This window comes from Mus caroli, chromosome 17, assembly GCF_900094665.2.
Source record: "Mus caroli chromosome 17, CAROLI_EIJ_v1.1, whole genome shotgun sequence".
Taxonomy (NCBI): Eukaryota; Metazoa; Chordata; class Mammalia; order Rodentia; family Muridae; genus Mus; species Mus caroli.
The window spans coordinates 86,488,087-86,515,226 of NC_034586.1; the positions used below are offsets into that span (position 1 = coordinate 86,488,087).

At 35.4% G+C, this 27,140-nt stretch overlaps 1 protein-coding gene across 36 annotated transcripts in view; it reads right to left on the reverse strand.

Annotated features, from left to right (window-relative positions):
• Nrxn1 (neurexin 1) overlaps positions 1 to 27,140 on the reverse strand; it is a 1,073,594-nt gene that overhangs the window by 996,959 nt on the left and 49,495 nt on the right. The window contains exon 1 of one of the 36 annotated variants that reach the window (XM_029470981.1): positions 22,817 to 22,832. The exons of the other annotated variants lie outside the window; for them this stretch is intronic. The gene's annotated coding sequence lies outside the window, so the exon portion shown is untranslated. Of the gene's footprint in view, positions 1 to 22,816; positions 22,833 to 27,140 lie in introns of those variants that run through there. 36 annotated transcript variants of the gene reach the window in all.

Sequence of the window (27,140 nt, forward strand, 5' to 3'; positions counted from 1 at the left end):
TCGTTTATTTGAATCTAGAAGTTTCTCCTAACACAAACATTTGACTAACAAGAACAAATTTCAGAAGTTGAATAATGAAATATTAACTTCTAAAATTAAGTGTAAGAATGAGAAGACATCCCTCTACTACCACCTTGAAATCAAGAACAATATCAGTTCATATTATGGATTGAACATTTTCTTTGTGAATAAATACATAAAAATTAATCAAATACACTTATCAACTATTTTGATATAAATACTATTACTTCACAATAAATTTTATGATCTAGTTTTATAACAAAATATTTGCATGAATATCCAAACATTCAAACATACAGAAACAAACAAAATTCTGTTTTATTTCAATTACTCATTCCACCATCATAACCTCTTTCTGTGCACAGCGATAGAGGCCTGAGCTACTTTAAACTATATGTAATATGACACCCAGTCATGTTGTGCAGACACTGAGGAGGATGGAGTTGTAGTGTAGTTAAGATTATACTGTAGATGATATCACTCCAAACCATTAAAAAAATCTGTCAGTAGAAACCAAATATCATAAAATTCCTTACTATCTTAATTGATCCACCTATTAAATGCTAAGGAGAAAGTGCAAGTTCAAATCAAGCTGAAATCAATGGCAGCTCCTCAACTCCTAGTAAAACATAACAAGCGTCAAATCTCCTTAACAATATACATTCCCCTCAAATTCCTGAAAAATTTACTTTCATCACTCTATAATTTCCACAAGCAATTATAATCCACAAATTATTGACTTCATTCATTGAGAGATATAACATGGCTACTTATGTATTCCTCTGTAAATTATGAAATATTGGCTTCTAAAAATAACAGATGGCTAAAGTTATTTTTACATACTTCTGGCAGATTTTATAATCTATAGACATTTCAAAGTGTACCTTCAGGGTTGTGCTTTTCCTATAAGGGCCATAGATATTATTCTCCAAGAAAGCTGCCGCCGGCTTGCAGAGGTGTGCCCACCTTCCCAATACATATGCTTCAGCTTTTGACATTAACAACTGCTTTGTTATCATGTAACACTTCTGTTAAGAAAGAATCAATAAACTCTTTCATGACAATTTATAGAAATTCCAAATCTCAAAAAATGAAGTCCAATATTATTTTTCCATATCTTCTATACAGTGATCACTGGTAACTTGTAAGTGTTCTTTTAGAGGAATCCAGCAAAATAACAAGTGGAACAACAAAAAAATGATTGCGTTATAAGCTATTAAAAATATACAATAAGAGTTCATAATTGCTGGAATAAAACTTAATGGGTATATAATAATAATGTAAAATGTTTCAAACATGCAATCAGGAAATAAAATAAGATTAAAATTCTAAATATTAATGTGTATATCAATTTCTGCCAACAGTGTTTGCTCTTGGTGGCTCTTGGTTTGTTTTAAACCATCTATGCACTTTAGAAATGAGTAGCATCAAGAATTCTGAACACTCAGAAAACACCTAACACAGGCTTCAATGATGACAGTAAGAATTCAAAACTTTGTGAGCCTTAGTGTAGCCACAAATTACACAGCTCTCCTTCAGGCAGTTGCTACCTAAGCCTAGTTCCTCCTATCTGTCCTGCAGAGTCCAGGGACCAAACTTCACTGAAGTTAATTTGGAGTTTAATTTAATAAGAATGAGCAGATAATTTTTAAATACAGATAACGAAGAGGCACACTTCCCCTGAGGAGTTCCCAGAACACCAAGATAGTCTTCAGGAGGCATTTCTACAAATTGGGGTTGGCATGCCCACCAATTTTAGTTCTGATGTTCATGAACACCAAATAAACTGAATACAGAAACATAGAAAAGTGTTAGATATGCTCTCTATGTAATTTAAGGAATAACTGTGATTAATTAATCTATAATTTATTTTTTAAATTTTTCATTAGGATTATACTAGCATGTATTGATTGATAAGAACTGAAAACACCTGTTCTAGCTAGCCCATTTGATTTAATTAAATTATAAATAAATTAATTTTACTACACATTTCTCTTTCAATTGTAGCATTTGGGGCTCAGAAGTATAATCATTCTATTGAAACATAAAATAATGAATGGAAGGATTTAATTAAACAAACAGAATGCAACTGTGCTTGGTTGTAAATGTGTCTAATTTAGTCACTTACCTTTCATTTCAATTCTGTTGCTTCCAAGATGCAGAAAATGACACTAAGAGATAGACTGGACTGAACAGTTTACACATACTCATACAGAAGCACACCCTTAAAAACATCATCATTAAAACAATTAGCAAAATAAAACTGAGGAAAATGTACAGTAGAGACAGCCATAGCTCTGATTTAATAATTCCACTTTGGTTCAGGAAGTAATACCCACCCCCACTAGCTCTCCCTTCTTCCTGGCATAGTCCTGACATTCTCTGACTCTTTAGAGCAGGCTACAGAACAAGATTTCTTTATTTTCCTATGAGTTTCTTGCTGTTTCTGCAGGGAAAGAATCTTTTGACATCTTGGAAAAAATTGGAACTCAAAAGACAAGCTCCCTGGAAAGCTTCCACCACAACGGCCCAAATATGGCATGCACTCAACCTTCTGGATGCTGCACTTGTGGATGTCAGATTTTCCCAGAGCCACAGGGGCTTCTGTTGATATGATATAGTTTATTCATAGTACACCTGTTTCTCCTGAAGTGGAGAAGTGCAGGGGAAGACTTTGAAAAACAAAACAAAACACACTACAATTCAATCGATATTTATCCCTTCCTTTAGATATCTTTTAGCTTACATTGATATTAATTTAAAGTAAAAGGCAATTAATTAAAACAAAGATGTGCAAAATAAATGAACAAACAAACAACCCCAAACTACTGGCATTCATAGGCTAATAGGAATAACAATGTCAGATTGAGCTCCTAGCAGAATTTTTGTAGCAATAGAAATACTCCAACATGTTTTTCAATTTATTATTTTTCTCAAAGCAGTGTGAGAACATAGCTATGTTCTATTATTTTTCTCTGCAATCTATTCATCTAAACATGCCAAAGAATAAGATCAGATTTATAAATAATCAATACAGAAAAGCTATGCAATTGTAAATAAGGAAATGTGTATTTTGAGGGAGCAACATAAAATTAAAAGACATAGACTATATCAAATTATAGACCATGTTCTCACAAGTTTCTTGGATCCTTATTTGACAATTCTGGTGCCAGCTGTCATTGGATAAATACACTTATTATATCATAAGAAGGTGAGTTAGCCATGAGTTTTCCCTTTTCAAGGATAAAAGAAAGCAAAGTCTAAAAGGAAAATGATTACCATTAGCAAAGGGTCTATCTATCTATCTATCTATCTATCTATCTATCTATCTATCTATCTATCTATCTATCTATCTATCTATCTCCTTATCCATCCGTCTATCACCTATCACATATGTATCAATCATGTATCTATCTTTATATCTATTTATCATCTTTCTACCTATTTATCTATCTGTTTTTTCTGTCAATCAATATATCTATCATCTGTCTGTCTGTCGCCTTATCTATTATTTATGTCTACCGTCTAACTATTTGTGTATAGGGAAGGATATAGCAGAAGAGGTGGAGATACATTATTTGGGACTGAAAAAATATTTCTCATTGAAATTGTTTTCTTATTTTCATGGCAGTAGCAGGTAATATTGTTATACTGCACAAAGGAAAACATTAACCTGCCTCAAAGCATTTCTGATTTTATTTTACTTTTTGGAAACAATAAGCACTGTCTATAAAGGTGTTATTGTTTTATGTTAGGATTAGCACTAACAATATTTTATAAAGGAAACCTTATTTAATATGTACAGAAAATAATTTAAATTATTTACTTGTATATATGAAAGAGAAAATAAAACAACCGAAGAATCTGGGATTCTACATGGAAAGGGTTACACTGGAAGTCAGTGAGCAGAATTCAGGAGTTATAGACATCCTACAATGCAAAGAACAGTCCAGTAGGCTCCATGATGCTTTCCATTGGTTCACTAGACTCTCATCCAGAATAACAATATATTTATCATTACACTGAGTAAATGAATACCAAGTATTTCAGACACATTTTTTTCCTGTTGGTTAAATGAAGGAATAGAAAAACTATTATATAAATTTGATTTATAGATTTTTTGGATTTAAAAATTTGCCAAGAGTGTCTTCACAATTTCAAAAGTACTATGTCATCAACATAGCAGCTCTCATGATGTGAGTCACCAGCAAGCCCACCTGTGTTAGTGTAGAAATGTGTCTTCAGAGCCTTGAGGCTTCTTTATTTAGACATAGACATATGACTACATCATTAGTCTCCCCAATACCCACACACATGAACATTTGCTTACAGTGATACATAGAACTTTCTAATAATAGCATTCTTCTCATTATCATTTATATCATTACTATAGAATTATATTAATTTTTAAAATTCTGTTGTATGATCTATGGCAATTTTTCTAGCTATATTATCTTGCCTATGACTTTCATTTTAGGACACTAAAACAAGTCCTTTATAAACATGTTAATGGACCACCTCTGAGATCCTCATAGAAGTACATTTTTTTCATACATATAACTAGAAATACAACTAACAAATTAATTTAGGCATGAAAAGACAACCTAACAACATGAAACTCTAGGATGAGAGGTACGTCAGTAAAAGAAATAAGACTACAGATTGCCTTTGCCCTTCATGTTTAATTCTCTCATTAAGAAAAAATTTTCAGAGGAATACTCTTCCATTGCTGGAGGTATTGCAAACACGTACAACCACTCTGGGAATCAGTTGGGCAGTTCCTCAGAAAAGTGAACATAGTAATACGGGAGGATACAGCAATACCTCTCCTGGGCATATACCCACAAGATGCTCCAATATGAAATAAGGACACATGCTCCACTATGTTCACAGCAGCCATATTTATGATATCCAGAAGCTGGAAACAACAGAAATATCCCTCAACAGAGAAATGGGTAAAAAAATGTGGTACTTTTACACAATGGAATAATATGCAGCTATTAAAAATAATGAATTTATGAAATTCTTAGGCAAATGGTTGAATCTGGAGGATATCATCCTGAGTGAGGTAACCCAATCACAAAAGGACACACATGATATGCACTCACTAATAAGTGGATATTAGCCCAGAAGTTCGGAATACCCAAGATAAAATTTGCAAAACACATGAAACTCAAGAAGGAAGACCAAAGTGTAGATACTTTGATCCTTCTTAAAAGGGGGAACAAAATACCCATGTAAGGAGTTACAGAGACAAAGTGTGTAGCAGAGACTGAAAAAATGACCATCCAGAGACTGCCCCAACTGGGGATCCATCTCATATACAACCACCAAACCCAGACACTATTGCAGATGCCAACAAGAGCTTGCTGACAGGAGCCTGATATAGCTGTCTCCTGTGAGGCTCTGCCAGTGCCTGATAAATGCAGAAGTGGATGCTTACAGCTGTACATTGGACTGAGCATAGGGTACACAATGAAGGACATAGAGATGGTACTCAAAGAGCTGAAGGGGCTTGTAGCCCCATAGGTGAAACAATGATATGAACTAACCAATACTCCCAGAGCTTCCTGGGACCAATCCACCTTCCAAAGAAAACACATGGTAGGACTCATGTCTCTAGCTGCATATGCAGCAGAGGATGGCCTAGTCAGTCATCAATGGGAGGATAGCACTGGTCCTGTGAAGGTTCTGTGCCCCAGTATAGGGGAATGCCAGGGCCAGGAAGCAGGAGTGGTTATGTTGTTGAGTGGGGGGATGGGGAGAGGATAGAGGGTTTTCAAAATGGAACCAGGAAAGGGGATAACATTTGATATGTAAATATAGAAAATATCTATCTAATAAAAAAGAGGAAAAAAGTTTACTCTTAAGCTTTCGCTACATCCAATACACAAATTTGGGTCTCAGAGCTACCGAGTTAAACATATCAGACATATTTATGCTATCACAGATTTCTTATATTAAAATGAGTATGAAAAACTAATTTAAAACAAATGTCTCTTAGATGACTCTAGAAACATGTTTCAAACCATGCATTGTGAAAGAGACTATCATTCAACTTGTATCCAAATCTCTTCTTCAGTCCAATCTTTTTTTTTTAATCTCCTGTATCATAGTTCAACAGAGTTTCCACCTTATTTTCATACTTGACATTGTCTTTAAAGAGAAGCTGACCCACGAAGATGGAATCTTACAGAAGAAAACAGCACCTTATGCTTCACATTGCACCATCCTGTGTGGTTAGTAAAACAGTTTTCACAGCAGGCCTCAGTTATCACGGTTTATAAAGGAAAAAGAACTAACAGAGACATACACTGTCTCCCTGCAGGCACTTGGGAGCTGTAAGAGGTAAACTATGTAATCTTCCTGACTGATTCCTTTCCATATTCTGAGAGAATGCTCGTGTGGACTTCAAATCCACTACTACAGCTCAAGTCTGAGGTCAGTCATTTATCCTAGACATTTATTAGTGTCTCTGAGTCTCAGTTTTCTGAGCAGAAAACACAGAAAACCTTAGAGAGTTGTGTAAGATAATTTCCCAAAAGAATTTAGAAAACAAAGCACAATAACATGGCAGAATTTGCTGTGGTCATTGTTAGCATTTTGTCTAAGCCCAGTGCCTCAGTTACCTGGCAACAACCAGGTATGCTCCACCCCACAGTTACTTGGCAACAGCCAGGTATGTGTGACTCACTATAAAAGGGGCTGCTTAATCCCTTCTTGCTCTCTTGCTTCTCTCTTGCTCTTGCTCTTCCTTTCCTGCTCCCACCCTCTCCCATTTCACTTACCCTCTCTCTCTCCATGTATTCATGCCAGCCTCCATTCCTCTACTTCTCTACTTTTCTACTCTCTCTCTCTCTCTCTGCCTTTCTCTGCCTCTAATACCCTCTTGACTCCCTTCTTCATGCCCGAATAAACTCTATTCTATACTATGTCATCATGTGGCTGTCCATCAGGAGGAAGAGATGCCTCAACATGGGCCGGCCGAGGCATCTCCCCCCCCTTACCTCCATAGAACATATTCCCCCCCTCTCTATCTTTTTATAAACACACTAGTCATTTTCAGTTCAAGAGCTGAAGAGCTGGGTTTTCATAGGTGGAAGCACATGGTTTCAGTATTGTTTATATGATTTGGCCATTACTAACAAATCTTGTGTCGTGTGAACTCCCTCAAGATTGGGGGAAAAGTTAAAGGAAGAGAAGATCTTATGATTTGTCAAATTCAACTGATGAACCAAACCAAACAGTTGTCATTAGAGGAAAAAATAAACAAATTTCAAAAGGGAGGAAGGTTTTCTTTGGAAACATGTAGGTTACTTATGAAAGAAATATTTGTTTGGTGGATTAGTATTCTCTAAGTACTTCAGGTAGAAACTCCTTTGCCTACATTTCCATCCAAATATGAACACCAAAGCATATATATTAAAATGATGTTCAAAAGTCTAAATATCCTTAATAATGAAATTAATAACCCCTTACTCTTCCTATGGATCAATACTGCATGCCTTCTGTAGAAATTAAATATCACAAAATTTCAATGCTTATCATATTACATTTAAATAACACCATGTTTTATTTTTATTACAGAAATAATAAATTTACAAGACTAGTGTTTAGTTCTCATTTTAAATTTGGTCCTTGGTCGATTATTTCAACTAAGGCTACTCTTTGTTCATTTTATGTACTACGTTTAGGAGATTCAACTCCCAGATTGTTTCTTGTTTGCCATCAACACTCAGTTTACTGCACAGTTTACAGTCAGCATGTGACTGATATGAATGCTGCCCACAGAGCTGACTGTAAGATGGTTTAACAGTTTATGGGGCAGAAGAATGGCAGGTTGGATTTGGGTCATGGCAGGCACAACCCTGTGGAGTAATTAGTTGAGAATGTTGAGAAGAGAGAAACATAGTGGGCAGAGCTCTAGGAAAGCACGGACCATCACCTGGACAAATAGGTGTAGTCACATAGCTCAGCCAAAGCTGAGCTTCTCTTCTTTGTGTTTTGAGAACCAAGGCAGAGTTGAAGTTTCTGTTAAATGTGTGTCAAGTAGGCATTTCTTCACAGAGAAAAATCCTTAGTACCTAAAATCAGATTCAATGTCAGAACACAAATAACAAAATGAGGAACCTGACGGCAAAGCCAGACTATTACACCTTACAGAGGGTCATCTGACCAGGTCAAGATGAAAGTATTCCTGAGGTATAGAGGAGCCAGTAGGTAATGAATTGAGATAAATAATGAAAACCATATGACTATTGAGGAATGGGTACCTACTTATAGTTCTGGTGCATTATGGGCAGTATAGGACAGCTGTGGGAGAGGACAAAGGGAGTAAACTAGGTGTAAGCAATCAATGCACCATCAGAGAGAGAGAGAGAGAGACAGAGACAGAGACAGAGACAGAGACAGAGACAGAGACAGAGACAGAGACAGAGACACAGAGACACAGAGAGAGACAGAGAGACAGAGACAGAGAGAGACAGAGACAGAGACAGATGCTAACCTGAGTTGATCCCCATAAAAGATATAAAGCAAAGACTATATGTAATTATATAGTAGACACATTTTGAGTAGGATAAAAAAATCACAGTTCACAAGGCTGCTCATTAAAAAAGCCAAGAGAAGCATGGCCTATCTCTTTCTGCCACAAGCCATGTGCCATTCTTCAGTGAAATTCAAGGACTAATTACAGATAAGTGAATTAAACTCCATAAGTAGTGATGTCACAGTATTTAGAAAGATAATCTACTTAGTCATCATATTCCATAGAAATTAAAGTATGCTTTTTTTAAAATAATATTAAAAATATACCAGTTGACAAGTGAATTTCACTGATAAGTCATACCTTAAAAGTTCATGTAGTCTCTGCCAGAAGATCATGGATAAAGATCATTGACTGTGAAAGAGCAGTGTCCCATTTATATGTACATGAGGTTATGTATTTGTATGTTTAAAGAAAAAGCAGGAAGAGATTAAGCAGTTGGTGAATAGCCAGGCAGCTAGACAGTGTGCGACTTCAAATTTGAAAGCAATTCATTGCGTGAAGACACTGACTTGTATATCTCCCAAGATCATTTTTATAGAAAATGCAATAGTTCACTTCCACCTAGAACTTTGAAAGAAATCTAGTGAATGGAGAGGGATTGATAATAACTGAACAAGTGAATAATCAAAGAAATCAGTAAATAATTTCTATAGTGTCTTATTCATGTTTGTGTAGCAGACTATACTGTGGGCTTATGATTTCTCCAGAATTCAATAGGTAAAAGTTGGATTTAGTGAAACACACAAATGTCTTGCAGGAAAGCAGTGCTGCTAAGAAATGTGGTTTTTTTTGCCTTCCACCCATTCCAAGTGTTGGATGAGAAAATGTTCAGTAACCTCTTATGGGAAAGAAACACTGGTATATAAAACTAAAATTAGTCAAAACTCTAGGCTAAAATCAGATTTAAAATCTGATAATCGATATTTACAGGTGTTCCTGGCCCATATTGTATGTACTTTGCACATGGTGCCACGGATCATCAGATCCAAAGTGGTATTTGTAGACATATAGAACATCTCCAGAACTTTATCAGCTCATATTTACATTTATAGGACAGGAATTCAGGGACATTATTGTGAGGTCTCTTCCAAAAATTAATCAGCAGAGCCACTCTGATGCACAAGTTTACCACAACACAACAGGAAATGAACAGGGTGCATGACAGACAAGGACTATACTATGAGGTCAACAAGATGCCTCTAGCACTTTCTGGACTAGGACCTCAGAGCAGTGCTCACAGGCTTTCTTTAAAGTCCAGTGTCTTTTTTCTTAACATCTCCATCACTTCATCAAAAGGAAGAATATAGCCAAACATGGTTGTGCATGCTTTTAATCCCAGCATACAAGATGCAGAGGTGGTAGATTTTTGTAATGCTGAAGCCAGATTGGTCTTTGTGGTGAGTTTCTGGCTAGTCAGGGATACATAGTGAGAACTTCTATCAGAGAGAGAGAGACAGACAGACAGAGAGAGAGACACACACAGAGAGAGACACAGAGAGAGACACAGAGAGAGACACAGAGAGAGACAAAGAGACAGAGACAGAGGGGGGAAGGGAATGAAACAGGAGATTTTTGTTGGTCAAGATGGTGCATGTATTCTTCAAGGCAAGCATGACAACTTCATGCATCTTTTAAGTGTCTGAGTAAAAAACATGGCCTCCCTGGGCTTTGTATTTTATCAATATATATGTGAAACTATAAGTAAACTATTTAAAAAAAACATGAGGTAACATTGGAACGTTCTCAGCTGTCCAAAGATATGCCCCACGAGGTATTCTGACATCAGAATCGGGAGAAAACAGTGCTGGTGTCCACTAGCCAGAAGCCAGGTATCACAATAGTTATTCTACTATGCATAAAACAGCAACCACAACAAATAAATATTTCATAGCCAAAACCATAATGCACGCAACACATTAAAACAGTACACATTCACAGTATACCTGATGCAATATTAGCAATAACTAAGTGGCAACTTCCAGCTAAGCTCTCCCCTATGCACAGAACTGTTGAAATAATTAAGATTTTGAATTTGAAAATCAAGGAATCGACTTCTGTTTCAACGTTGGAAAAGAAAAAGTTCATCTTAAATTATGTGTTTGACTCTTCTTGTGAATTACTTTTTTCTGATAACTTCCCATTTGAAGCATAATTTAATTTTAAATGACACTTAACACAATAGGCAATTTAATATATCGTTCTGGTCCTGAAGCCTTGGTAGATCACAGCAAATTTATAATGCCCATTTTGAGCAGTAGAGAATGTTTCAGCAATAAAGGGGTTAACTGTTGTGAAACACTTAAGCAGCAGTCTTGTCCTTGGCTAGGAAACAGCCTGTGTATTTCTCTTACAAAACAGGGATCTGATCGGAATGATGTATTTACTTTTCTTGTTCAGTTACTCTCAGATTCTTAGTTTCTAGGCCAGATATTTTGTTTTTTGTTTTTTGTATTTTCTAAACGTATCAGTCCTAGAAATTGGACTGCTTTCTGGGAATGATCAGAAAAAATGGCACTGAAGGATCAAGGTCAAGAGAACAGAGAGTTCCCATGTACAACAGAGAAGGCAGATGCAAAGCAACACATTTCAGACTGAGGTTCAACAACAAGCTTGCTGTTGGCCATTCAACATTCTGCTAGATATGTGTAAGAAAATCTCAGACAGTCTAAGCTTCTGCAAGTGGTTTCTTAGCACCTTCATTTCTGCTCTCATAAGTTAGTATAAAGGCTGGTAAAACAATTCAGTGAAAGAACACTAGCCTAGCATGCTTAAGGCCTTGCACTTCTTCACAGCTTCACCACATACACATACAAAGACAAACACACACACACACACATAGAGAAAAAACACATACACACACAGAGATACACTTATACATATGAACAAGAAGCTAGTCTTTTTACTTTAAAAGTCACGATTCTTTTTCTGGGATTTAGTATATAAATCATCTGCCAACAGATATAGTTTTAATTTTTCTTTCTAATTTGGATGTTATTTTCTACACTTACCTAAATTCTTCAGTTAGTACCCAAAGCACAAAGTTCACCAGAACAACCTGATAATTATTATTCTCTTGGTCACATCATTAAAGGGAAAGTCACTTGCCAGCACTCTACTGAGACTCCTCTCAGCTCGCAGGTTTCATCAGTGCTCTTTCGTTGGGAGGTTCCCTCTACTCTTAGTCTGCTACAGTTAAACCATTACATTCTAAATCCTACTAATTCATAATGTGATATAAATCTTATAGATTGTTATATTTTTCTGGAAAAAATTTGGGTTAGAATTGCTGTATTTATATTTGTAAAAAATAATTCAAGTAAAACAAAACTCCAATATTTTTACAAAGGGTGAACCATTTCCTTCCTTAACCTAAATAAACAGACTCCTATGGTAGGAGAAGGACATCTCCAAAATATTTGTAGTGTGTATCCTGTACCTGTACCAGGAGGCTGCTACCTACTGAGTGTTCGTGACTGTTTCCTATGAAACTATACTCCAGTGTTCACTCTGAAATAGATTCATGAGGCAAAAGGATGTCATAGCAGATATTGGTACTCCCTGCGAAGCATGGCAAACCAAATTCAATCTCCTGGTATCATACGTGGAAGGAGAGTTGGAAGTCCCTCAAGTGCCCTTTGCATACTACACATGTGCCATGGTATACACAGATACATTAAAGAGAGATTCACTTTTAACTCAGCTTTATCTCTTGACTCAGGTGATTGCAAACTCAGTGCTGAACTTCATTTTTATTTGAAACTGACAGATGAGTTTTGGAAGACTGTATTTGAGAGGTTCCATTTTAACTAGTCTAAGAAATAAAACTATTCTGCTTTTACTGTTATCATTAGAATTCATGTGACATTGAATTTCTCCTCTGAAAATTCTGAAATATAATGGATACCAAGAATTAAGAACTCTGCTTTAATTTGATGTACACTGTCTTGTTCTGAAAAGAAGCTGGCCTACAATCAGATTACATGCAAATGGGCACACCCCGTTAGCAGCAAAGATGAACCTTAACATTGACCATAAGCCCAGGCTCGGAAAACCTGGACCACTTGATTGGTCAATCATAATCTTAAAATATAGATACATAATCTTTTGTTGATTATATAATCAAACTGCAATTTAAATTTCCATTCATGCCATTGAAAGGATTTATTCCTTCTCAAATCTCTGATGGGATTGAAGACTAAATAGTTTCAGCCTCACAATTAAATTTATGTTGTTCAGCATTTAGGAAGATGTTTTAGATCTAAGAAGATAATTTTAATTTAATATTTCAAATTAGGATAAAATTAGGATATAAATTTATTTAAATGCAGAACTCTAAACTCACAAAGATGGGATAGATAATTAAATACGTTCACCTAGATTTCCAAATAAAAACAGACTGCACAAACCAACATAGCTCATAACTAATAATTTTAATAATTGTTTCATAATTGTTTCTATTGTCTGTTGTTTATTATTATATCGAAAAGGAGCCTTTGTATTTAAATAAAAAAGGGGGATTGTTGAGGTTTGGTCTGTTGCTCTATATTGTAATCCTAAATACTGGTCCTGGTTGCACCCAGGGAAGGGAGATTCTCACATGACCCAAGTGACACTATGTAACCTTGTCCCCAGAAAGGCTGAAGTGAGATAGAGTGTTGGTTCCCAGGATTGGGGTCAGAGGAGGACCACAGAAAGATAGAGAAAGTGCCATAGGGTAAGAGAATGATAAAAACATGGCTTTGAGGTCTGGTGAATTAGAGGTAAGAGCTGCCCAGATGGAATATGGCAAGTTATAACTTGGGGTTGTTGATAAAGAAGTAAATACAAGTAACACAGAGGGTAGCTATCTGCCTATCTCAGGTACAGTAAAGGCTTATTATGAAAATATAAACTGAAATAAATAATAAATCATGAAGTCATTCTCAAGTATTATAACTATATCCATTAAGACTTAACAGAAATCCCTGCAACAGTTCATACTGGTAACAAGGAGGATTTCTCTCTGACTGCTTCCTGTGGAATCTGGTCAATTTATGAACTAATGAGTTTTTACATCCTTAATTTGGCCAATTCCTGAATTTTTGACCCTGTTATGCATTTAGATAGATAGATAAATACTTCCAGGCAAAATAAAAAACTATGAAAATAACTTTGCCGCAAATTTCTAATTCTGTCTCACTTACACATGATATTGAAGAACAAACACCAGATTATATATTTTTTCTAAATGTAATTTTCAGTATGTTAACATCTATGTATAAATGTTTAATCAATAATTTAAACAAAAACAGCAACAACAAAACCTCTGTTTTCTCCTATAACCTAGCAAGATTCCCAGTGAAGAGTTTGGGACACCAACCCAGCCACAAAACCTTTCACCTACAATCCATTCTGTTAGCTATCAGTGGTAAAGGTGACATATAAGTTGTATGGAAACTTCATCCTGATACTGTATGCTTTAGTTAAAGCTTGGTACACAGTCCAGTTGTTATCATAGAGGCGTCATCCAGCAGCTGATGGAAAAAAATGCAGGGATCCCGTGTCTAACATTAGGTATAGTTCAAGGAATCCAGATACTTTTGCCTGCGTTTGGGACCTTTATCCTCCTCCTGCCAGCCTTACTATGAGGGGAGGGACCTAATGTAATTGCAACTTGATATGCCATGTTTGCTAATATCCCTGAGAGTCTTGCCCTTTTCTGAAGGAAGAGAGTGGATGAGTAGGGAGGAGTAGGTGGGGGATTATGGGGAGGAGGGAAGAGGAGGAAACTGTGGTTGGGATGTAACATATGAGAGGATAAATAAATGAAAAGTAACTTACACCACACCAAAAAATACAATGAATGAAAACAAATCCAGGACAAGCACAAATTTTGAATTATAACTCAGAAGTCCAACTCATATAAAAGTAGTAAAACAATGTTCTTTTTGATAATCCCATCAGTGAAGGGAAGAGATAACCTGTTAGAGACCATATCCAGAGGTTAGGCACAGCCCCCATGTGAGGGATGGGGTCAACCACCCTTCTCAAAGTTTTAACCCAGAAATGCTCCTGTCTAAAGGAAATACAGGGACAAAGAGTGGAGCAGAGACAGAAGGAAAGGCCAATCCAGAGACTGCCCTACTTAGGGATCCATCCCATATGCAGCCACCAAACTCAGTCACTCTTACTCATGCCAAGAAGTGCTTGCTGATAGGAGCCTGATATGGATGTCTCCTGAGAGGCTCTACCACCCATAGAACTGAGCATAGGGAGCACAATGGAGGAGTTAGGGGAAGGACTGAATGAGCTGAAGGGGTTTGCAACCCCATAGGGAGAACAACAATATCAACCAACCAACCACACCCCCCAGAGCTCCCAGGGACTAAACCATTAACCAAAGAATACACATAGAGGGACCCATGGCTCCAGCTGCATATGTTGCAGAGGATGGCCTTATCTGGCATCTGTGGGAGGGGAGGCCCTTGGTCCTGTGAAAGTGTGATGCCCAAGTGTGGGGAAATGTTAGGGTGGTGAGGCAGGAGTGGGTAGATGGGTCGGGGAGCACCCTCACAGAAGTAGATGGGAGGGAAGATGGGATAGGGAATTTTCTGAGAGGAAACCAGGAAGGGGGATAATATTTGAAGTGTAAACAAATAAAATAACCAATAAAAATAATGACATCAGTGGCAATGTTATAATTTTTAGAGTGCGCTATTTGATTGTATTTATGCCCTGTAAGTATTAAATGGTATGTTTCAACAAACAGATAAGCACCTGGTGGTGCCTGATATACAAAGGTGATGACATGGAGACAAGTTTGTTTTTCAGTGCTTACTGGGAAAAAAAGTACTGGGCATATTCACTGTGATTTATCCTTGTTACTTTCCATTGAAACAGTTCAGCCAGATATAATACATCACAATTCACCATAACTATGCTACAGTGAATACAGATTATAGTTACAGAGCATCTTAATAGACTTTTTAAGTCTATAAATAAATGTAGACTTTTTAAATTGATATGGTCTGCTCTAAGCTTTCTCTTTCCAACAAGCTCTCAGATGATGCTGATACTTCTAGACTCTTCCTTAAGAAAAACATCACAGATAGATAGGTAGATAGATAGATAGATAGATAGATAGATAGATAGATAGATAGATGATAGATAGAGACAACTATATATAGGCAGATAGATGATCAGTGATAGATGATAGATGATAAATAGATAATAGACAAATAAATGCTAGGTAGATAGATAGATAGATAGATAGATAGATAGATAGATAGATAGGTAGATAGATAGGTAGATAGATAGGTAGATAGATAGATAGATAGATAGATAGATGATAGATAGATAGATGATAGATAGATGATAGATAGATAGATAGATAGATAGATAGATAGATAGATAGATAGATGATAGATAGATAGATAGATGATAGATAGATAGATANATAGATAGATGATAGATAGATAGATAGATGATAGATAGATAGATAGATAGATAGATAGATAGATAGATAGATAGATAGATAGATAGATAGATAGTAGATAGTTAGGAACCACAATTTGCTTGAATTAACTGCTCTATACTTAGTAAAAGGATAGCAGTTGATGTAATCATATGGTTTCCAAAGAAATAAACATTACAGCATGCATTTTACACACAAATAGCGACAAAGAAACTTTAATTCTAGAAGAATGAATGGGAAAAGAAATGATAGAGTACTTAGATCCAGTTACTTTATTTGAAGAAAATCGATGTAAATGTAGTCAGTCACACTGCACAGTGTCACCAGTGATGTCCTCAGATGTTACTTTCAGCTGAAGAGTAAACAGGTCTGAATAGCAATCAGGTTCAGGATCCTGTGGTATGGAGGCAGCATCAACAAAATGGGCTTTTGTGGGATCTCTCATCTTATATAAATAAAGCCCAACATATCCTTGAGTGAACACAGTGAGAAAGAAACTTGTGATGTAATCAGGCTTTTATCAAACAAATGTTGGGATTAAAAGAATGTACCTCCACAACCAGCTTAACACAGTTTATTCTTATACATATCATCTGTTGGATCAGAGAAGGTTGAAGGTTTTCTATTGGAATTGTAGTTAAGATAATTTATAGAGTGGGCTTGATGGAGGAGGACAAGGAGGAAGAGGAAAGGAGGGAAACAAAGGAGAACAGGGAAGAGGAAATTTTTTTTATGAAAGGTACAGTAAAAACTGATGTATTTGCAGAGCTAGCTAGCATTTTTCCTTAAAATATCTTCTCAGAAATAAGTGATTTTGAGACTATCATTGACTATGTCAAGTAGCTATTGACTTCTTTCTAGTGTTTCTTGTACCTGTGTAAGATTTAGCAATGGAGTGTATTCTGCACCTCTGTTCTGTTCAGAGCTGAGATATATCTGTAGTTAATGCTAACAAAAAGCAAATTTCCCCTCAGTTTATAATTCCCTCTATCACCATCTTTCATATCTACTTTTAATTAAAAATCTGATTATCTTTCAGGGTCTCCTGAGGCTGCTGTTTCCTTTTAAAGAGTTGCTAGATGAGCTCTGCGCACAATTCATAGATGGATTCCTGTGTGTACTGTTAGGAGTTAAACCAGCAATTCACAGCACAGTCTTTATGTCCACTCAGCCAAAAAGTTAAGCACTGGCTTCCTTTACTCCAAAATATAACCATGGTCAAGGAACGAGATCCTCTTTCCAGAATCCTCCTTATCTCTCTCTGCCTTGCATCTACGTTCTGAGTTAAGCCTGACTTCACCTTTAGTTTTATCTCACAAACTACCCTTGTTCTATAAACACAGTGTTCAATCTTTGTGTTTTTATAAACAGTAATTTTGCAAGGAAATTATGAAAATTATGAGAAAACCCTCAATTTCCCAAATTATCTCATTAGGTTTTTGTCATCAAATAATTTTATTTTTCCAAACCACAAGTTAAAGATTCCCATAATTCCATCTAGTGAGAGTTTGTCAGAAATAACTTTTTTTTCTCTCTCATTTCTTCCTGGATTCCCCCACTCAACACAACTCTACCGTCTTTCTTGCTTTAGAAAACAAACAGGTATATTAAAAAGAAAAGAAAAGGAGGAAAGAAAGAAAAACCAAAGAACCACATAATTAGATATATACACATCAAAAGAACACAAAATCAGAAATAACATTATACAAGCAAAACACCAATAATGTAAAAACTCCCCCTACAAAGCATTATTTTGAGAAAATATTATATGAAAAATTTCAATAAACATAAATTTAAGCAAACAACCACCACAAGAATAGAAATCATTGAGTGTGTTCCATGTACTTAGCCCCTTAAATTCTGAGAGGGACAGAAAGCACTGCTACTGGGCCAGACATGTGCAAAATTAACGTGGTTTAGGCTTGTTACCAGGCAATTATAGCCTAAAGAGAGTTATACAAATAATCACTTTTCCCAAAAAGAAGCATATATATTATCTTTATATAAATGGTATTTAAAAGAATATGGTTATCTATGGAACTGCTAAAAATAATGTTTTGGAAATTCATAATTTCTTTTCTTCTTGTTTCACTTGAATGGGAATTATTCCTTAAGATCTCAATTTTTGTTTTCCCATATCTGCTGGAATGTTGCTGTCTGTGATGCCTGTGCTATTATCACTCTTGTCTCTTCTTCCTGTCTTTTTGTTCCCTCTGATCTTCATTCAATAGTTATCATATAGAAAAATGTATAATGGAAAGAGATACTCCATCCATCATTCCTGATGGCAAAGTGAGCCTCACCCACAGACTGTCCTCCAATAGTTGCAGGTAGTGTATTCCTACTTGATGAATTCAAACAGACGTGAGATGTAATTCTGTAGTCACATACACCAGGCACTAGAAATTCTTCAGCAGTAATGGAGATGCTGCAGACTGTTTGACTGAGGAAGACACAAGCTGTCATATCCTCACTGAAGAGAGTAAATTATGATATATTTCCCCTACGATGTAAAATACAAGAATGGCTCATTGGCAGACTTCTTAATGTTAAACACAGCCTCTACAAGACTAATATAGAGCTTGTATCTTTCCAAGGTGGCTGTGTCTGAATAGAGGTTTTCTTTATTTACTGAATATTTAACAAAGCAAAAGTTTCCTTTTATTAGCCATATATAATTCCTTGCAAATTGCTAAATAAATATTTGTTTAATGAATTATTACATCCATGAATCACACATCAGTACAGTTTAATTTTATCTCAAATAATAGTAGACGAAATATGTCATTTCCCTTGTTCTGATGAGTAATACTGCAATGTGGTGATCAGCATATTATATTTGTCAGCTCGGCAGAAGAGTAGGAAGTGGAGAAATTTAAGTCCAGTTATGGTATTTAGCCAGGAATCATTATAAAATCCCTGTCATCTGAGCTTCTGATACATTGAAAGTACTCTTGTCAGTAGAACAATCAGACCATGAAACAGAAAAAGGCTTCAAGCTGTTAATCACCTCAAATGTTATGACATCACAAGACACCCGATGACTGTGAAAGTCCAGAGAGACTTAGTTCCTAGAGACCATTTTTAAAATGAATCAATGTCTATTAGATCAATCATGATTCCCAGCTTTCTCCTGTCAGTTGCTCACAGCAAACAAAGTGACATTCTGCTCTTCCTCTCCTTGAGGATGGAGAACACAAAAGGTAGACGGCATTTTCAGCTAAAGGATACAACTTTTACTCCTTTCTCTCCAATGTACTGTGTATTGCGATAAGCCTATTTACAAATATCCAAATATGTGATTAGCCACCAGGTCTCAAAACATTTTGCATTCTGGTAAAACTGGTGTCATAACTTCCCTTTAGAAAATACAATTCAGGATCATTAATTTTACAAAAAATTGGCTGACATTTCATTTAATCTATTTTTTTAGAAATTATCATGCAGAAGATATTTATAAGTGCTTGATTCAGGTTTTTAACATGTGTACATCCTTACATAAAAACTTAATTATACAGTCAGTTATTAAATATGGTTTATTTCCAAATTCCATTATGTTCACTTTAGAGAACTTTTCCCATGGAATTTCATATGAGCATTTAATATTCCTTCTATTCCACAGAAATGAACTATAAAAAAGTGTGTGGCCTAAGGAGTTTTTATTGAACACATATTACTGCATTTTAATAAAAAAAGAAATAACAACCCTAACTTCCAATTTAAATCTGAAGAACTATGGACACATTGGGTCCATGTGCTTCTCAGTAAATGATGGAGATTTCAATTAAGAGAAAGGAATCATGTAATCACCATAGAATTGATGGAACTCAAATATAAAGCAGAGATATAAGAGCATCAATTTGAGATTGGAAGAGGCAAGGCAGTAATTGGAAGAAGGAAAGGGAAGGTGTAAGTGATGTCATTTTATTTTAATTAAAACTGTGAAAAATAATTTTAAAAATAAAAATAGAGGAAGTGTAATACTGAATTACATGAATTCTTAAACATAAGTATATATGTTAACTATGCAAAATATATATGTGTGTGTGTATGAGATATATATTTACAGAGGAAAATATAATTATCTGGTTAAATTCATTTTTAATCATATGATTTTTAAGCTCAGCTTTCAAAAGGTAACACATTGCACTGGGCTGTATGCATGGAGAAAATTAGCTACATTAATGCTTAGAAATGCAATACAGTATTACAAAGTGGTGGTTGAGAATTGACTGAAAATTTGTATGTTTGATTCAGTACTGGTGGAGAAAAGTCTTTGGAATGCTTTTGTATTATATCCATTTATGTATACTTAATAATTATAAATTTCCAACTAGTGTTTTTCATTGACTTATATGATTAAAAGCTAAATTTTAAAGAGATTTAGAATGGTTTGTTATTCTAATCATTGACTCAGATAACATTTAATAGAAAGCTTTAAAATTTTTGATTTTTCTGGACTTTGTGGCATACTAACTTCATGCAGTTTACTCTGAATTCAAAGCCAGCCTTGAATATATATTGAGTTTCATGACAGACGGGAGACTCTGTCTCAAAGAAGGTGGAGTGATTTTATTTCTCTGTAATCGTATAGAAATTGAAAAGTTTCTTGATTTTTGATGGAGGCCATGGCTAAGAACCACTGATTTGTAACTCTGACGAACTGATGGAGGATAATAAGTGACATGAAGAAATGGTGATGATGCAGGCAATTAAAGCCAATAGGGACCTTTGTATGAAAGAGCAGACAAGTCTGGCTCGCAGTGTAATTTTCTGCAATAATTAAAATTCTTCTTGGTATTCATTTGAGTTTTAAATTTTTACATAAACAAAAGTTTTCATATTATATTCTTTTGGAACATTATGTGAGAGGCCAATGAAGTGGCTGACACATTTCTGGACAAACTGCCTTATCTTCTATAAAATGTTGCTCTAAATTTGTACCTTCTACTAAAATAGCAGGGGTGGACATTTATAATACAAGAAACATGACACTACATCATCAGCTTTTCATAATGTTTGCCTTGACAACCGTGAAACATAAAACTTACACAATTTAAAAAAATATTTTCCTTTGCTTATTCTAGCTGTTTGAAGATCCTACAAAATACTGTTTGAAAATTAAGACTGCATCACAAAATCTGTGGTTTTAAAGTCTTTGTGCATCTTGCATTCATGAAAGAGAAAGCATGATGTGTGCGCCTCAGCTATTATGTAGGGTCAGGTGGTGGAAAGTCTTAACAGAGCTACTGATAAGCTAATTAAGCCTTTTTCATGGCGCCACCTAAGTGTCTCCCCCAATCCCAATAGACATTAAAAAAATAAATAAAAACTAACAACATCTACAGTGAGTAGCATTCCTGTAGCCTGTAGGTCTAGCCTGCTACTTTAGTTTTCCCATGACAATAATGGGAGGGCTTATTATTTCTTTCCCTTGGGCATTTATTAGGCTTGGTGAGGAAAGGCCAGACCTCCTCCGAGAAAGAGCATGGTTCTCAGCTCTATTTCAACATTGAAAGTCAAATGTAATCTAGGGCTCTCCTTGTTTCATAAGTCCAACTAGAAGTTGTTTTCCTATGATTAGCAAATTCCACTGCCTCTCATTTGATAAGCATGGAGGATGTGATTTGCTCAATAGCATTTAATAGAAGTAACTCACATGCTATGTTGGCAGCCTCGCTGGCCAAAGGCAGGGAGAAATGAATTTATGCGAATGCAGAGTATTAGATCAGGGTTGGGGTGAGGTCTTTCTACTTCATTTTGTTTGGAAATGTACAGTAATGTTCTGCATTAACAAGTGAGGCTTTTTTTTATTGTTGAAAATGTGTAGCACCTCTTCCTACAGAAATGCAACACTATATCCATTAGATTATTGAGACCCTGTTTTCCCTGGGCAAATAAATCATTATTCTTTGTGATGATGAATTGGAAATCAGTTCTAAGTGCAAACAACATGTAGAAGGTTGGTAAATGTTATTCCCTTTATTAAAATTAAACATATATTTCAAGTAAATATATATTTTAATTGGCCTTAGTTTCTCCTAGATCTTGTCAGGCATTTTAACTACAGATGAGCTTCTGGCCTTTTTGCAAATAATAAACAAATACATAATTAATTTGAATCTGTGAAAATCAAATGGAGACACAAACACTGAAACCTAACCAAACCTTTGAATGAACTCTGGGTATTGTACAGCAGATCCATTCAAAATTATTTCTAGTCTGCATTTCCTGTAACATTTTCCTCTCGAGAAAATTTTGTTAAGTTTACCATCTAAATTTTATGATCAAGCCTAACAACTTAAATTTATGTTCTACACAATCCAGGTAAATTTCTAATATACTACTTCTCATGTAAAGTTTGCCACCACATAGTCTTTTCATAGACTATCTTTACTTTTTAATTAGCTTCAAATATATACATTTTAATGGGGTTCAGTTTAATATTTCAACACCACCACACATATTTCTCAGATCAAAACAGGATAAAGAGAGTTTCCTCTCCTAATAATGTTTAGAGACTTTGAACATTTCTTCTCAACCTCAAAAGAGAGTGTACACTGGGATATGGTGAGCCATAGATATTCCAGTATGAAATGCAAAACACCTGCCTGAGTTTGGATACCTGTTTCCCACTTTACTGTTTTGATCACCTCCACAGCTAATATCATGACCAATACTCTATTTCAGGTAAGTTATTTTATTCATAGTGAGAATGTAATAGATTTAAAAGGGACCCAGTAGTAATTAGTAGTCCTCAAAAGTAGGGGAAGTGTTTCAAACAGATTATTTACCATAAATAACTGCTAAATGGCTGGTGTTGGTACAAAGGGCTAGAAGAGATGGGGCTTTCCATTCTTTGCACTGAAGATGTTGATATTGGATATTGAGTCAGTTTTCCTTCTGTACGCTTTTCATCTTTGATAATGTGGGATGATGTGAATCATTTTTGAGGTCCTTACATTTAGAATTGCCTTTTTCTGTTGTCTCCCTGTAGACTGAAATTATGAAATGAAAATATCAAAGGGTTGACTTGGCCTGATGACAACAGCTATTCTTGGAGCTCATGACCAATGACTGTACCACTTGAAAAATAGTCAAGGAACTCCTGGGTAATGGCATTTTTAGTCTTAGAAATTATTTCTACAGAAAACATTAGGTTACAGATTTAAAATACAATGAAGATAACACTTATGTTTGTAATAAAAAAAAAACCTTCTGATGGGTGGGTATAAAAGAACCAGACAGGCCAGGCGTGGTGGCACACGCACGCCTTTGATCCCAGCACTTAGGAGGCAGAGGCAGGCAGATTTCTGAGTCGAGGCCAGCCTGGTCTACAGAGTGAATTCCAGAACAGCCAAGGCTACCCAGAGAAATCCTGTCTCAAAAAACAAACAAATAAAAACAAACAAACAAAAAAAAAAAGAGACAGAACACAGCAGAAACTTTAGCACCTCCATTGTCTAACTCCTGCCATGAAATTCTGTATGACTTTTTCATTTTTGCAACATGATCCAACTGAGAAAATACGATATGCAATTCAGACCCATTTAATGCTTTCAACTGTTCATTACAGATAAAAACAGTTATCACAAATTTATTTTTCTCCACTACCTCTTAAGTATCTACTTCACAGATTATCAACTTTCAGAAAAACCAAGCAAAACAAATGAACAAACAAAAAATGCTGCACACAATGTCCTGTGATGCCTCAGTTCTCTGACCACCAGCACTGCTAGCCCATCTTTCTGTGACCTTTGCTCTGTTCTCTTTCATTTTTATGGTTGACAAGTTAACTCTTTACCCACCAGACTTTGTGGTTCTTCTGGGGCTTGCTTAGATTACACATCCTGTCTGCAATTCAGGAATTTTACTGTAGAGAAGATGAATCTCTTCATTAAGTAATAAGTTCTCTTTTTGTTAGCTTATTCTCATGAACATTCAAAAATGCTGTAGTATCTCATATTTTAAAGACTACCTATTTCTTGTTCTATGTTCCTTGTCTCAATCGAATATTCCTATTTTCTTTTAGGCTTGATACATTTGGTTATTGCTCCAATTCCTTTACTGATTGTTTAAGGTCAGTAAATTGAACTTTATGACTGCTAGGTCACACTTTGTTCTTTAGCTTCTAAGGATACTCTGAATGTCTTGCTCTGGCTCTTGCTTTTGTCAGTTCTAACTTAATTTGCTCACTTTCTTTTCCTACTTTTGTTCTTGCAAAGTCCATGAACATACCAAGCCCAAGCCTTGCCCACTTCCTGTCCCTATCCCTCACATATTTTCACTTAAGGGACGTTTTCTCTCATAGACACAGTTGTCCCCTGCTTTCTAGTGTCAGTCTTCATAAGGAACCATTTGGAGATACACAGATCACTCACCACCAATTAACATATTAGTAAATTTAAAAATTGGGTATTTCAAAGTAAGGTAGAAATTGTACGATGAGAAATCATTTATTGTTTTGATGAACTTTGCTTCTGTAACTCCATACTAGAACAGTGGCTAGTTCAAAATAAGATTTCAAAATAATATTACATTACACTTCTCATATTTGTACCTCAAATGCCTCATCTAGATGTCTAGAATATGTTGGTTATGCTTTGGAGTTTATAGATCAAATAGAATGATATATTTGAATATCTCAAATCTCTGTAAATCTAAAAGGAATAACTGATTGATAACATTATCTTTGTTACTAGTAACTGCTTGTTCTAAACATCATTTTATTAGTATAATGATTTTCCCTAATTCAAATAAAAATAGTTGAAAAATTATAATGTTTTCATTAGGATGTACAAAAACTGATTCAAAATGTATAGTTCTCAAGATATAGAAAAAAAAACCAAATTTCTATTTTATGCTAGTTTAACATGTTTGAATATACTCAGAAGAAGGAACAGGGACCTTATACCATGCATGGTACCAATGCCTAATGTGAAGGCGTAATAGACAGAGAATGTACTACTGAGAAAAAAGTAAAGATATAGAAAATAATATAACCCTAACAGCCGTTAAATTTCTGTACCTGGTAAATATAGTATTTCAGGGCTAAGTAAATTTTTCTTGAAAACACTCCATTCTTCTTTACTTTTTGAACATCTTGAAATGTTTAAGTTTCAGACATCCTCCCACGTCTACTGTCACCGCACGACCTCAATCACACAAAGCACAGATGCACACACACACAAGCATACAACTTTCATCTTGCTGCTACTGCCCCTTTATTTTTTATCACAATATATTTGATGTACACAGTGACTAGTTGCATTAAATGTCTTTTCATTTAAATATATCGTGTACTCGAACAATGTCCAATCACTTCCTGTTAGTCTCCTTCCTTCCCCCAAGAAACTCTCATTTATACTTTCATACGATATTTTATGTATATGTGCATATATGTATTTATATAAAATCAAAGATACTCAAAGGAAACAGAACATGTAATACTTTTTTGTCAGTCTGAGATATTTTGGTTAATATTATGTTATTTATTACCACGAGAAAATATCTAACCAAAGTAACTTAAGTGGGGGAGGAAGGGCTTATTTTGGGTCTCCTTTCAAGGCTTCAAGCCATCATGGTGGGGAAATCATGGGAGCAGAAGCTTGAGCGTGCATCACAGTCAGCAAGCAGAAAGGGATGAGTGCTGAGACTTAGCTTCCTTGCTCTTTTTTTTTGTTGTTGTTGTTGTTCCAATATATGAAACTATTGCAAAGAATAGCAACACACTCACATAAATGTCCACCATCATATAGATACAGATAAGCCAGTTTATAGGATGATTACTTTATCTCATTTAAATTTATATTTAAAAATCCATTCCTAGTGCTCACTGTACCTATTATTTTCAATACACCATTGACTGAAGCTATGCAAATGTATATTTCTCACAGTCATTGTTTGAGAAATGAACCTCAGACTTGAGGTTCCAATAAAAAAGGTAAGTACATCTTAAAACATGTTATCACCAAAAATAGTGGTAAACACTCTCTAAACCATATCAAAAGCATACACATAAAATAACTGCATAGATATTTATTAGTTAATGGCCAATTTTCCAGGGCTAATAGTTTTCAAACTGCAGTCCTAAAATCATAGTCCCCAATTGCTGTACTATAAACTTAGTCCTTTACTTTGGTAGTCAACTAAAAGTTCCATTACCCCACTCTGGAAAAATCTGTGATGGGGAGCTTTGATTCATTACATAGAGAAAATTGATGTTAAAGCTGGTGGTACCAGTCTACAGTCTGGGACCCAGAACTGATCAAAGCTACATCTTCAAATTTGTAGGCACCTGTCATCTCATTCAGGAATATGCCCTTTTGGCTCATCGTTTATTTATCAAGTCATTAATATGCCTAAATTTTAACCATGTTGTCTGTTTTGAATATTCTAATATTTCACAGCATTATTCTGGATGAAAATATTAAGAATAGATAGAAATAGGAATTAATATTCCCCGTGAAGAAAAACTAACACACAGTGGAGTAAAGTCATGAACTCTTCCAACAGATCCTTGAGTTAGCTCTGCACTTGGGGCAGAAAAAATTGTTAAATATGGAAAAGCACACTCGAGCTATAACCATGAATAATGATTTTATCACTAGTAATTTGCATGACTTCTGAAGTTTTCAAAGTTTAGTGGAAACATAAGGAAACAGTATCTTAATTAACTTCATACAATTACAAAGGATGGGCCTAATGAAATCTATCAGAGAGGTTAATTTATAATTTTAGCATTGTAGAGTTTTTGTCATTTATCTCAGCTATTATTTGCAGAATCCAGGAAATAATGGGTAGAATCATGGCTATTGTGACTCTCTAGTTTTCCATTGAAAACACTTGAGTCCTGTACACTGAAACTATGCCACTTGATGTGAGCATACAGAAAGAATGAAGAACATAGACCACACTCCTGAGATGACACACCTACTCATCGGAGAAGAGACAGTGTCCTTCTACTCAGAATGACTCCAGTTTCCCTAGCAGTGGGTAGAGAAAGCAGTACAAAGCTCTCCAGTAGAAATTTGCTGGGCTATTCAAACTATCATTTTTTCCCTCACCATGTGAATACCATTAGACTATTTCAATAAAAGCTATGATGATTAATAAGGA